The following is a 17,047-nucleotide window of genomic DNA, read 5'->3' on the forward strand; positions in this document are numbered from 1 at the left end:
CATAAATATTTACAAGTTTATATAGATTCTGCCTAAATATTAAAATGTATATACAGATTTTGTGTAAATATGTACATGTTGATACAGTTTCTGTGTAAATATATACATTTTGATACAGATTCTGTGTAAATATTGACATGTTGATACAGATTCTGTGTAAATATTTACATGTTTATACAGATTCTGTGTAAATATTTACATGTTCATAGAGATTCTGTGTAAATATTTATATGTTTATACAGATTCTGTGTAAATATTGACATGTTGATACAGATTCTGTGTAAATCTTTACATGTTTATACAGATTCTTTGTAAATATTTACATCATTATTCAGATTCTGTGTAAATATTTACATGTTTATAAAGATTCTTTCTAAATATTTACATGTTTATACAGATTCTGTGTAAATATTTACATTTTTAACAGATTCTGTGTAAATATTAACATGTTCGTACACATTCTGTGTAAATATTTACCTGTTCATACAGATTCTGTGTAAATATTTACATGTTCCTACAGATTCTGTGTAAATATTTACATGTTCATACAGATTCTGTGTAAATATTTACATGTTCATACAGATTCTGTGTAAAGATTTACATGTTCATACAGATTCTGTGTAAATATTTACATGTTCATACAGACTCTGTGTAAATATTTACATTTTCATAGAAATTCTGTGTAAATATTTACATGTTTATACAGATTCTGTGTAAATATTTACGTTTGAACAGATTCTGTGTAAATATTTACCTGTTCGTAGAAATTCTGTGTAAATATTTACATGTTCGTACATATTCTGTGTAAATATTTACATGTTTATACAGATTCTGTGTAAACATTTACATGTTTATACACATCCTGTGTAAATATTTACATGTTCATACACATTGTGTGTAAATATTTACAAGTTTATACAGATTCTGTGTAAATATTTACATGTTTACACAGATTCTGTGTAAATATTTACATGTTTATACAGATTCTGTGTAAATATTTACATGTTTATACTGATTTTGTGTAAATATTTACAACTCTATTCAGATTCTCTGTAAATATTTACATGTATATAAAGATTCTGTGTAAATATTTACATGTTTATACTGATTATGTGTAAATATTTACAACTTTATACAGATTCTGTGTAAATATTTGCATGTTTTTAAAGATTCTCTGTAAATATTTACATGTTTATAGAGATTCTGTGTAAATATTTACAGGTATATACAGATTCTGTGTAAAAATTTAGGGGTTTATATAGATTCTGTGTAAAAATTAACAGCATTATACAGATTCTGTGTAAATATTTACAGCTTTTTAAAGATTCTGTGTAAATATTTACTGGTTTTTACAGATTCTGTGTAAATATTCACATGTTTATACACATTCTGTGTTAATATTTACATGTTTCTACATATTCTGTGTAAATATTTACATGTTTATCCAGATTCTGAGTAAATATTTACATGTTTTTACAGATTCTGTGCAAATACTTACATGTTTATACAGATTCTGTGTAAATATTTACATGTTTATACAGATTCTGTGTAAATATTTTCACGTTTATACAGATTCTGTGTAAATATTTACATGTTTATACAGATTGTGTAAATAATTACATGTTTATATAGATTCTGTGTAAATATTTACATGTTTAAACAGATTCTGTGTAAATATTTACAGCTTTTTACAGATTCCGTGTAAATATTTACAGGTTTATAGAGATTCTGTGTTAATATTTACCTCTTTATACTGATTCTGTGTAAATATTTACATGTTTATACAGTTTATGCGTAAATATTTATATGTTTATACAGATTCTGTGTAAATATTTACATGTTTGTACAGATTCTGTGTAAATATTTAGGGGTTTATATAGATTCTGTGTAAAAATTAACAGCATTATACAGATTGTGTGTAAATATTTACAGGTTTTTAAAGATTCTGTGTAAATATTTACTGGTTTTTACAGATTCTGTGTAAATATTTACATGTTGTTACACATTCTGTGTAAATATTTACATGTTTATACACATTCTGTGTAAATATTTACATGTTTATACAGATTCTGTGTAAATATTTACATGTTCATAGAAATTCTGTGTAAATATTTATATGTTAATACAGATTCTGTGTAAATATTGACATGTTGATACTGATTCTGTGTAAATATTTACTTGTGTATACAGATTCTGTGTAAATCTTTACATGTTTATACAGATTCTTTGTGAATATTTACATCATTATTCAGATTCTGTGTAAATATTTACATGTTTATAAAGATTGTTTCTAAATATTTACATGTTTATACAAATTCTGTGTAAATATTTACTTGTTCGTACAGATTCTGTGTAAATATTTACATGTTCATACAGATTCTGTGTAAATATTTACATGTTCGTACAGATTCTGTGTAAATATTTACATGTTCATACAGATTCTGTGTAAATATTTACATGTTCATACAGATTCTGTGTAAATATTTACATGTTCATACAGACTCTGTGTAAATATTTACATGTTCATAGAAATTTTGTGTAAATATTTACATGTTTATAAAGATTCTGTCTAAATATTTACGTTTGTACAGATTCTGTGTAAATATTTACCTCTTCATAGAAATTCTGTGTAAATATTTACATGTTCGTACAGATTCTGTGTAAATATTTACATGTTTATACAGATTCTGTGTAAATATTTACGTGTTCATACAGATTCTGTGTAAATATTTACATGTTTATAAAGATTCTGTGTAAATCTTTACATGTTTATACAGATTCTTTGTAAATATTTACATCTTTTTTCAGATTCTGTGTAAATATTTACATGTTTATAAAGATTCTTTGTAAATATTTACATGTTTATACAGATTCTGTGTAAATATTTACCTGTATATAAAAATTCTTTGTAAATATTTACATGTTCAAACAGATTCTGTGTAAATATTTACATGTTCATACAGATACTGTGTAAATATTTACATGTTCATACAGATTCTGTGTAAATATTTACATATTCATACAGATTCTGTGTAAATATTTCCATGTTCATACAGATTCTGTGTAAATCTTTACATGTTTATACAGCTTCTGTCTAAATATTTACGTTTGTACAGATTATGTGTAAATATTTACAGGTTCATAGAAATTCTGTGTAAATATTTACATGTTCGTACATATTCTGTGCAAATATTTACATGTTTATACATATTCTGTGTAAACAATTACATATTTATACAGACTCTGTGTAAATATTTACGTTTGTACAGATTCTGTGTAAATATTTACATGTTCATAGACATTCTGTGTGGATATCTACATGTTCGTACAGATTCTGTGTAAATATTTACATGTTTATACAGATTCTGTGTAAATATTTACATGTTCATAGAGATTCTGTGTAAATATTTACATGTTTATACACATTCTGTGTAAATATTGACATGTTGATACAGATTCTGTGTAGATATTTACATGTTTAAACAGTTTCTGTGTAAGTACTTTCATGTTTATACAGATTCTGTGTAAATATTTACAAGTTTATACAGATTCTGTGTAAATATTTTCATGTTTATACAGATTCTGTGTAAATATTTACATGTTTATTCGGATTCAGTGTAAATATTTACATGTTTATACAGATTCTGTGTAAATATTTACATGTTTATACAGATTCAGTGTAAATATTTACGTTTGTACAGATTCTGAGTAGATATTTACATGTTCTTAGACATTCTGTGTGGATAACTACATGTTCGTACAGAATCTGTTTAAATATTTACATGTTCATACAGATTCTGTGTAAATATTTACATGTTCATACAGATTCTGTGTAAATATTTACATGTTTATGCAGATTGTGTGTAAATATTTACATGTTTATAAAGATTGTGGTTAATATTTACAAGTTTATAAAGATTGTGTGTAAATATTTACATGTTTATACGGATTCTGTGTAAATATTTACATGTTTATACAAATTTTGTGTAAATATGTACATGTTGATACAGTTTCTGTGTAAATATTTACATTTTGATGCAGATTCAGTGTAAATATTGACATGTTGATACAGATTCTGTGTAAATATTTACATGTTGATACAGATTCTGTTTAAATATTTACATGTTCATAGAAATTCTGTGTAAATATTTATATGTTTTTACAGATTCTGTGAAAATATTCACATGTTGATACTGATTCTGTGTAAATATTTACTTGTTTATACAGATTCTGTGTAAATCTTTACATGTTTATACAGATTCTTTGTAAATATTTACATCATTATTCAGATTCTGTGTAAATATTTACATGTTTATAAAGATTCTTTCTAAATATTTACATGTTTACACAGATTTTGTGTAAATATTTACGTGTTTATACAAATTCTGTGTAAATATTTACATGTTCGTACAGATTCTGTGTAAATATTTACATGTTCATACAGATTCTGTGTAAATATTTACATGTTCATACAGATTCTGTGTAAATATTTACATGTTCATTCAGCCTCTCTGTAAATATTTACATGTTCATAGAAATTCTGTGTAAATATTTACATGTTTATACAGATTCTGCCTAAATATTTACGTTTGTACAGATTCTGTGTAAATATTTACGTTTGAACAGATTCTTTGTAAATATTTACCTGTTCATGGAAATTCTGTGTAAATATTTACATGTTCGTACAGATTCTGTGTAAATATTTACATGTTTATACAGATTCTGTGTAAACATTTACAGGTTTATACACATCCTGTGTAAATATTTACATGTTCATACACATTCTGTGTAAATATTTACATGTTTATACAGATTCTGTGTAAATATTTACATGTTTATACAGATTCTTTGTAAATATTTACATCATTATTCAGATTCTGTGTAAATATTTACAGGTTTTTACAGATTCTGTGTAAATATTTACATGTTTTTACACATTCTGTGTAAATATTTACATGTTTATATACATTCTGTGTAAATATTTACATGTTTATACGGATTCTGTGTAAATACTTACATGTTTATACAGATTCTGTGTAAATATTGACATGTTGATACAGATTCTGTGTAAATATTTACATGTTTATACAGATTTTGTGTACATATGTACATGTTGATACAGATTCTGTGTAAATATTTACATGTTCATACAGATTCTGTGTAAAGATTTACATGTTGATACAGATTCTGTGTAAATATTTACATGTTCATAGAGATTCTGTGTAAATATTTACAGGTTTATACAGATTCTGTGTAAATATTTACATGTTTATAAAGATTCAGTGTAAATCTTTACATGTATATACAGATTCTTTGTAAATATTTACATCGTTATTCAGATTCTGTGTAAATATTTACATGTTTATAAAGATTCTTTGTAAATATTTATATGTTTATACAGATTCTGTGTAAATATTTACATGTTTATACGGATTCTGTGTAAATATTTACGTTTGTACAGATTCTGTGTAAATATTTACATGTTCATAGACATTCTGTGTGGATATCTACATGTTCGTACAGAATCTGTGTAAATCCTTACATGTTTATACAGATTCTGTGTAAATATTTACATGTTTATACAGATTCTGTGTAAATATTTACATGTTAATACAGATTCTGTGTAAATATTTACATGTTTATAAAGATTGTGTGTAAATATTTACATGTTTATACAGATTCTGTGTAAATAATTACATGTTCATACAGATTCTGTGTAAATATTTACTTGTTCATACACAATCGGTGTAAATATTTACATGTTCATACAGATTCTGTATGAATATTTCCATGTTCATACAGATTCTGTGTAAATATTTACATGTTTTTAAATATTCTGTGTAAATATTTACTGCTTTTTACAGATTCTGTGTAAATATTTACATGTTTATACACATTCTGTGTAAATATTTACATGTTCATACAAATTCTGTGTAGATATTTACATGTTTAAACAGTTTCTGTGTAAGTACTTTCATGTTTATACAGATTCTGTGTAAATATTTACAAGTTTATACAGATTCTGTGTAAATATTTTCATGTTTATACAGATTCTGTGTAAATATTTACATGTTTATTCGGATTCAGTGTAAATATTTACATGTTTATACAGATTCTGTGTAAATATTTACATGTTTATACAGATTCAGTGTAAATATTTACGTTTGTACAGATTCTGAGTAGATATTTACATGTTCATAGACATTCTGTGTGGATAACTACATGTTCGTACAGAATCTGTGTAAATATTTACATGTTCATACAGATTCTGTGTAAATATTTACATGTTCATACAGATTCTGTGTAAATATTTACATGTTTATGCAGATTGTGTGTAAATATTTACATGTTTATAAAGATTGTGATTAATATTTACATGTTTATAAAGATTGTGTGTAAATATTTACATGTTTATACGGATTCTGTGTAACTATTTACATGTTTATACAAATTTTGTGTAAATATGTACATGTTGATACAGTTTCTGTGTAAATATTTACATTTTGATACAGATTCAGTGTAAATATTGACATGTTGATACAGATTCTGTGTAAATATTTACATGTTGATACAGATTCTGTTTAAATATTTACATGTTCATAGAAATTCTGTGTAAATATTTATATGTTTTTACAGATTCTGTGAAAATATTCACATGTTGATACTGATTCTGTGTAAATATTTACTTGTTTATACAGATTCTATGTAAATCTTTACATGTTTATACAGATTCTTTGTGAATATTTACATCATTATTCAGATTCTGTGTAAATATTTACATGTTTATAAAGATTCTTTCTAAATATTTACATGTTTACACAGATTTTGTGTAAATATTTACGTGTTTATACAAATTCTGTGTAAATATTTACATGTTCGTACAGATTCTGTGTAAATATTTACATGTTCATACAGATTCTGTGTAAATATTTACATGTTCATACAGATTCTGTGTAAATATTTACATGTTCATTCAGACTCTGTAAATATTTACATGTTCATAGAAATTCTGTGTAAATATTTACATGTTTATACAGATTCTGCCTAAATATTTACGTTTGTACAGATTCTGTGTAAATATTTACGTTTGAACAGATTCTTTGTAAATATTTACCTGTTCATGGAAATTCTGTGTAAATATTTACATGTTCGTACAGATTCTGTGTAAATATTTACATGTTTATACAGATTCTGTGTAAACATTTACAGGTTTATACACATCCTGTGTAAATATTTACATGTTCATACACATTCTGTGTAAATATTTACATGTTTATACAGATTCTGTGTAAATATTTACATGTTTATACAGATTCTTTGTAAATATTTACATCATTATTCAGATTCTGTGTAAATATTTACAGGTTTTTACAGATTCTGTGTAAATATTTACATGTTTTTACACATTCTGTGTAAATATTTACATGTTTATATACATTCTGTGTAAATATTTACATGTTTATACGGATTCTGTGTAAATACTTACATGTTTATACAGATTCTGTGTAAATATTGACATGTTGATACAGATTCTGTGTAAATATTTACATGTTCATACAGATTCTGTGTAAATATTTACATGTTCATACAGATTCTGTGTAAATATTAACATGTTCATACAGATTCTGTGTAAATATTTACATGTTCATACAGATTCTGTGTAAATATTTTCATGTTCACACAGACTCTGTGTAAATATTTACATGTTCATAGAAATTCAGTGTAAATATTTACATGTTTATACAGATTCTGTCTAAATATTTACGTTTGTACAGGTTCTGTGTAAATATTTACCTGTTCATAGAAATTCTGTGTAAATATTTACATGTTCGTGCAGATTCTGTGTAAATATTTACATGTTTATACAGATTATGTGTAAACATTTACATGTTTATAAACATCCTGTGTAAATATTTACATGTTCATACACATTCTGTGTACATATGTACATGTTTATACAGATTATGTGTAAATGTTTACAGGTTTATACAGATTGTGTGTAAATATTTACCTCTTTATACTGATTCTGCGTAAATATTTACATGTTTATACAGATTATGCGTAAATATTTACATGTTTATACAGATTCTGTGTAAATATTTACATGTTTATACAGATTCTGTGTACATATTTACATGTTTATACTGATTCTGTGTAAATATTTACAACTTCATACAGATTCCGTGTAAATATTTGCATGTTTATAAAGATTCTCTGTAAATATTTACATGTTTATAGAGATTCTTTGTAAATATTTACAGTTGTATACAGATTCTGTGGAAATATTTAGGGGTTTATATAGATTCTGTGTAAAAATTAACAGCATTATACAGATTCTGTGTAAAGATTTACAGGTTTTTAAAGATTCTGTGTAAATATTTACAGGTTTTTACAGATTCTGTGTAAATATTTACATGTTTTTACACATTCTGTGTAAATATTTACATGTTTATATACATTCTGTGTAAATATTTACATGTTTATACAGATTCTGTGTAAATACTTACATGTTTATACAGATTCTGTGTAAATATTGACATGTTGATACAGATTCTGTGTAAATATTTACATGTTTATACAGATTTTGTGTACATATGTACATCTTGATACAGATTCTTTGTAAATCTTTACATTTTGATACAGATTCTTTGTAAATATTGACATGTTGATACAGATTCTGTGTAAATATTTACATGTTCATAGAGATTCTGTGTAAATATTTACATGTTTATACAGATTCTGTGTAAATATTTACATGTTTATACAGATTCAGTGTAAATATTTACATGTATATACAGATACTTTGTAAATATTTACATCTTTATTCAGATTCTGTGTAAATATTTACATGTTTATAAAGATTCTTTGTAAATATTTATATGTTTATACAGATTCTGTGTAAATATTTACATGTTTATACAAATTCTGTGTAAATATATACATGTTCATACAGATTATTTGTAAATATATTCCTGTTCATACAGATTCTGTGTAATTATTTACATATTCATACAGATTCTGTGTAAATATTTACATATTCATACAGATTCTGTGTAAATATTTACATGTTCATACAGATTCTGTGTAAATATTTACAGGTTTTTAAAGATTCTGTGTAAATATTTACTGGTTTTTACAGCTTCTGTGTAAATATTTACATGTTTATACAGATTCTGTGTAAATATTTACAAGTTTATACAGATTCCTTGTAAATATTTTCATATTTATACAGATTCTGTGTAAATATTTACATGTTTATACGGATTCTGTGTAAATATTTACGTTTGTACAGATTCTGTGTAAATATTTACATGTTCATAGACATTCTGTGTGGATATCTACATGTTCGTACAGAATCTGTGTAAATCCTTACATGTTTATACAGATTCTGTGTAAATATTTACATGTTTATACAGATTCTGTGTAAATATTTACATGTTAATACAGATTCTGTGTAAATATTTACATGTTTATAAAGATTGTGTGTAAATATTTACATGTTTATACAGATTCTGTGCAAATAATTACATGTTCATAAAGATTCTGTGTAAATATTTACTTGTTCATACACAATCGGTGTAAATATTTACATGTTCATACAGATTCTGTATAAATATTTTCATGTTCATACAGATTCTGTGTAAATATTTACATGTTTTTAAATATTCTGTGTAAATATTTACTGCTTTTTACAGATTCTGTGTAAATATTTACATGTTTATACACATTCTGTGTAAATATTTACATGTTCATACAAATTCTGTGTAGATATTTACATGTTTAAACAGTTTCTGTGTAAGTACTTTCATGTTTATACAGATTCTGTGTAAATATTTACATGTTTATACAGATTCTGTGTAAATATGTTCATGTTTATACAGATTCTGTGTAAATATTTACATGTTTATTCCGATTCAGTGTAAATATTTACATGTTTATACAGATTCTGTGTAAATATTTACATGTTTATACAGATTCAGTGTAAATATTTACGTTTGTACAGATTCTGAGTAGATATTTACATGTTCATAGACATTCTGTGTGGATAACTACATGTTCGTACCGAATCTGTGTAAATATTTACATGTTCATACAGATTCTGTGTAAATATTTACATGTTCATACAGATACTGTGTAAATATTTACATGTTCATACACATTCTGTGTAAATATTTACATGTTCATACTGATTCTGTGTAAACATTTACATGTTCATAGGGATTTTTTGTAAATATCTACATTTTTATACAGATTCTGTCGAAATATTTACGTTTGTACAGATTCTGTGTAAAAATTTACATGTTTTAAAAGGTTCTGTGTAAATATTCTCATGTTTATACAGATTCTGTGTAAATATTTACATGTTTATACAGATTCTGTGTAAATCTTTACATGTATATACAGATTCTTTGTAAATTTCTACATCTTTATTCAGATTCTGTGTAAATATTTACATGTTTATAAAGATAATTTGTAAATATTTACATGTTCATACAGATTCTTTGTAAATATTTTCATGTTCATACAGATTCTGTGTAAATATTTACATATTCATACAGATTCTGTATAAATATTTACATGTTCATACAGATTCTGTGTAAATATTTACATGTTCATACAGGTTCTGTGTAAATATTTACATGTTCATAAATGTTCTGTGTAAATATTTACATGTTCATACATATTCTGTGTAAATATTTACATGTTTATGCAGATTGTGTGTAAATATTTACATGTTTATAAAGATTGTGGTTAATATTTACATGTTTATAAAGATTGTGTGTAAATATTTACAGGTTTATACGGATTCTGTGTAAATATTTACATGTTTATACAAATTTTGTGTAAATATGTACATGTTGATACAGTTTCTGTGTCAATATTTACATTTTGATACAGATTCAGTGTAAATATTGACATGTTGATACAGATTCTGTGTACATATTTACATGTTGATACAGATTCTGTTTAAATATTTACATGTTCATAGAAATTCTGTGTAAATATTTATATGTTTTTACAGATTCTGTGTAAATATTGACATGTTGATACTGATTCTGTGTAAATATTTACTTGTTTATACAGATTCTGTGTAAATCTTTACATGTTTATACAGATTCTTTGTGAATACTTACATCATTATTCAGATTCTGTGTAAATATTTACATGTTTATAAAGATTCTTTCTAAATATTTACATGTTTACACAGATTCTGTGTAAATATTTACGTGTCTATACAAATTCTGTGTAAATATTTACATGTTCGTACAGATTCTGTGTAAATATTTACATGTTCATACAGATTCTGTGTAAATATTTACATGTTTATTCCGATTCAGTGTAAATATTTACATGTTTATACAGATTCTGTGTAAATATTTACATGTTTATACAGATTCAGTGTAAATATTTACGTTTGTACAGATTCTGAGTAGATATTTACATGTTCATAGACATTCTGTGTGGATAACTACATGTTCGTACCGAATCTGTGTAAATATTTACATGTTCATACAGATTCTGTGTAAATATTTACATGTTCATACAGATACTGTGTAAATATTTACATGTTCATACACATTCTGTGTAAATATTTACATGTTCATACAGATTCTGTGTAAACATTTACATGTTCATAGGGATTTTTTGTAAATATCTACATTTTTATACAGATTCTGTCGAAATATTTACGTTTGTACAGATTCTGTGTAAAAATTTACATGTTTTAAAAGGTTCTGTGTAAATATTCTCATGTTTATACAGATTCTGTGTAAATATTTACATGTTTATACAGATTCTGTGTAAATCTTTACATGTATATACAGATTCTTTGTAAATTTCTACATCTTTATTCAGATTCTGTGTAAATATTTACATGTTTATAAAGATAATTTGTAAATATTTACATGTTCATACAGATTCTTTGTAAATATTTTCATGTTCATACAGATTCTGTGTAAATATTTACATATTCATACAGATTCTGTATAAATATTTACATGTTCATACAGATTCTGTGTAAATATTTACATGTTCATACAGGTTCTGTGTAAATATTTACATGTTCATAAATGTTCTGTGTAAATATTTACATGTTCATACATATTCTGTGTAAATATTTACATGTTTATGCAGATTGTGTGTAAATATTTACATGTTTATAAAGATTGTGGTTAATATTTACATGTTTATAAAGATTGTGTGTAAATATTTACAGGTTTATACGGATTCTGTGTAAATATTTACATGTTTATACAAATTTTGTGTAAATATGTACATGTTGATACAGTTTCTGTGTCAATATTTACATTTTGATACAGATTCAGTGTAAATATTGACATGTTGATACAGATTCTGTGTAAATATTTACATGTTGATACAGATTCTGTTTAAATATTTACATGTTCATAGAAATTCTGTGTAAATATTTATATGTTTTTACAGATTCTGTGTAAATATTGACATGTTGATACTGATTCTGTGTAAATATTTACTTGTTTATACAGATTCTGTGTAAATCTTTACATGTTTATACAGATTCTTTGTGAATATTTACATCATTATTCAGATTCTGTGTAAATATTTACATGTTTATAAAGATTCTTTCTAAATATTTACATGTTTACACAGATTCTGTGTAAATATTTACGTGTTTATACAAATTCTGTGTAAATATTTACATGTTCGTACAGATTCTGTGTAAATATTTACATGTTCATACAGATTCTGTGTAAATATTTACATGTTCATACAGATTCTGTGTAAATATTTACATGTTCATTCAGACTCTCTGTAAATATTTACATGTTCATAGAAATTCTGTGTAAATATTTACATGTTTATACAGATTCTGCCTAAATATTTACGTTTGTACAGATTCTGTGTAAATATTTACTTGTTCATAGAAATTCTGTGTAAGTATTTACATGTTCGTCCAGATTCTGCGTAAATATTTACATGTTTATACAGATTCTGTTTAAATATTTACATGTTTATACAGATTCTGTGTAAATATTTACATGTTTATAAAGATTCTGTGTAAATCTTTACATGTTTATACAGATTCTTTGTAAATATTTACATCTTTATTCAGATTCTGTGTAAATATTTACATGTTTATAAAGATTCTTTGTAAATATTTACATGTTTATACAGTTTCTGTGTAAATATTTACCTGTATATACAAATTCTTTGTAAATATTTACATGTTCATACAGATACTGTGTAAATATCTACATGTTCATACAGATTCTGTGTAAATATTTACATATTCATACAGATTCTATGTAAATATTTACATGTTCATACAGATTCTGTGTAAATCTTTACATGTTTTTACAGAATCTGTCTAAATATTTACGTTTGTACAGATTCTGTGTAAATATTTACATGTTCATAGAAATTCTGTGTAAATATTTACATGTTCGTACATATTCTGTGCAAATATTTACATGTTTATACATATTCTGTGTAAACATTTACATGTTTATACAGATTCTGTGTAAATATTTACGTTTGTACAGATTCTGTGTAAATATTTACATGTTCATAGACATTCTGTGTGGATATCTACATGTTCGTACAGATTCTGTGTAAATATTTACATGTTTATACAGATTCTGTGTAAACATTTACATGTTTATACGCATTCTGTGTAAATATTTACATGTTCATACATATTCTGTGTAAATATTTACATGTTGATTCGGATTCTGTGTAAATATTTACATGTTTATACAGATTCTGTGTAAATATTTATATGTTTATACAGATTCTGTGTAAATATTTACATGTTTATACAGATCCTGTGTAAATATTTACATATTTATACAGATTCTTTGTAAATATTTACAACTTTATACAGATTCTGTGTAAATATTTACATGTTTATAAATATTCTGTGTAAATATTTACATGTTTGTAGAGATCTGTGTAAATATTTACAGGTATATACAGATTCTGTGTAAATATTTAGGGGTTTAAATTGATTCTGTGTAAAAATTTACGGCTTTATACAGATTCTGTGTTAATATTTACTGGTTTTTCAAGATTCTGTGTAAATATTTACAGGTTTTTTCAGATTCTGTGTAAATATTTACATGTTTACACAGTTTCTGTGTAAATATTTACATGTTTATACAGATTCTGTGTAAATATTTACATCTTTATAGAGATTCTGTGTAAATATTTACGTTTGTACAGATTCTGAGTAAATATTTACATGTTCATAGACATTCTGTGTGGATACCTACATGTTCGTACAGATTCTGTGTAAATATTTACATGTTTATACAGATTCTGTGTAAACATTTACATGTTTATACACATTCTGTGTAATTATTTACATGTTCATACACACTCTGCGTAAATATTTACATGTTTATGCAGATTCAGTGTAAATATATACATGTTCATAGAGATTCTGTATAAATATTTACATGTTTATACAGATTCTTTGTAAACATTTACATCTTTATACAGATTCTGTGTAAATATTTACATGTATATACAGATTATGCATAAATATTTACAAGTTTATATAGATTCTGCCTAAATATTAAAATGTATATACAGATTTTCTGTAAATATGTACATGTTGATACAGTTTCTGTGTAAATATATACATTTTGATACAGATTCTGTGTAAATATTGACATGTTGATACAGATTCTGTGTAAATATTTACATGTTTATACAGATTCTGTGTAAATATTTACATGTTCATAGAGATTCTGTGTAAATATTTATATGTTTATACAGATTCTGTGTAAATATTGACATGTTGATACAGATTCTGTGTAAATCTTTACATGTTTATACAGATTCTTTGTAAATATTTACATCATTATTCAGATTCTGTGTAAATATTTACATGTTTATAAAGATTCTTTCTAAATATTTACATGTTTATACAGATTCTGTGTAAATATTTACATTTTTAACAGATTCTGTGTAAATATTAACATGTTCGTACACATTCTGTGTAAATATTTACCTGTTCATACAGATTCTGTGTAAATATTTACATGTTCCTACAGATTATGTGTAAATATTTACATGTTCATACAGATTCTGTGTAAATATTTACATGTTCATACAGATTCTGTGTAAATATTTACATGTTCATACAGATTCTGTGTAAATATTTACATGTTCATACAGACTCTGTGTAAATATTTACATTTTCATAGAAATTCTGTGTAAATATTTACATGTTTATACAGATTCTGTGTAAATATTTACGTTTGAACAGATTCTGTGTAAATATTTACCTGTTCATAGAAATTCTGTGTAAATATTTACATGTTCGTACATATTCTGTGTAAATATTTACATGTTTATACAGATTCTGTGTAAACATTTACATGTTTATACACATCCTGTGTAAATATTTACATGTTCATACACATTCTGTGTAAATATTTACAAGTTTATACAGATTCTGTGTAAATATTTACATGTTTACACAGATTCTGTGTAAATATTTACATGTTTATACAGATTCTGTGTAAATATTTACATGTTTCTACTGATTTTGTGTAAATATTTACAACTCTATTCAGATTCTCTGTAAATATTTACATGTATATAAAGATTCTGTGTAAATATTTACATGTTTATACTGATTATGTGTAAATATTTACAACTTTATACAGATTCTGTGTAAATATTTGCATGTTTTTAAAGATTCTCTGTAAATATTTACATGTTTATAGAGATTCTGTGTAAATATTTACAGGTATATACAGATTCTGTGTAAAAATTTAGGGGTTTATATAGATTCTGTGTAAAAATTAACAGCATTATACAGATTCTGTGTAAATATTTACAGCTTTTTAAAGATTCTGTGTAAATATTTACTGGTTTTTACAGATTCTGTGTAAATATTCACATGTTTATACACATTCTGTGTTAATATTTACATGTTTCTACATATTCTGTGTAAATATTTACATGTTTATCCAGATTCTGAGTAAATATTTACATGTTTTTACAGATTCTGTGCAAATACTTACATGTTTATACAGATTCTGTGTAAATATTTACATGTTTATACAGATTCTGTGTAAATATTTACATGTTTATACAGATTCTGTGTAAATAATTACATGTTTATATAGATTCTGTGTAAATATTTACATGTTTAAACAGATTCTGTGTAAATATTTACAGCTTTTTACAGATTCCGTGTAAATATTTACAGGTTTATAGAGATTCTGTGTTAATATTTACCTCTTTATACTGATTCTGTGTAAATATTTACATGTTTATACAGTTTATGCGTAAATATTTATATGTTTATACAGATTCTGTGTAAATATTTAGGGGTTTATATAGATTCTGTGTAAAAATTAACAGCATTATACAGATTGTGTGTAAATATTTACAGGTTTTTAAAGATTCTGTGTAAATATTTACTGGTTTTTACAGATTCTGTGTAAATATTTACATGTTTTTACACATTCTGTGTAAATATTTACATGTTTATACACATTCTGTGTAAATATTTACATGTTTATACAGATTCTGTGTAAATATTTACATGTTCATAGAAATTCTGTGTAAATATTTATATGTTTATACAGATTCTGTGTAAATATTGACATGTTGATACTGATTCTGTGTAAATATTTACTTGTGTATACAGATTCTGTGTAAATCTTTACATGTTTATACAGATTCTTTGTGAATATTTACATCATTATTCAGATTCTGTGTAAATATTTACATGTTTATAAAGATTGTTTCTAAATATTTACATGATTATACAAATTCTGTGTAAATATTTCTTGTTCGTACAGATTCTGTGTAAATATTTACATGTTCATACAGATTCTGTGTAAATATTTACATGTTCGTACAGATTCTGTGTAAATATTTACATGTTCATACAGATTCTGTGTAAATATTTACATGTTCATACAGATTCTGTGTAAATATTTACATGTTCATACAGACTCTGTGTAAATATTTACATGTTCATAGAAATTTTGTGTAAATATTTACATGTTTATAAAGATTCTGTCTAAATATTTACGTTTGTACA

This window comes from Pan paniscus, chromosome 15 (genome assembly GCF_029289425.2).
Source record: "Pan paniscus chromosome 15, NHGRI_mPanPan1-v2.0_pri, whole genome shotgun sequence".
Classification (NCBI taxonomy): domain Eukaryota; kingdom Metazoa; phylum Chordata; class Mammalia; order Primates; family Hominidae; genus Pan; species Pan paniscus.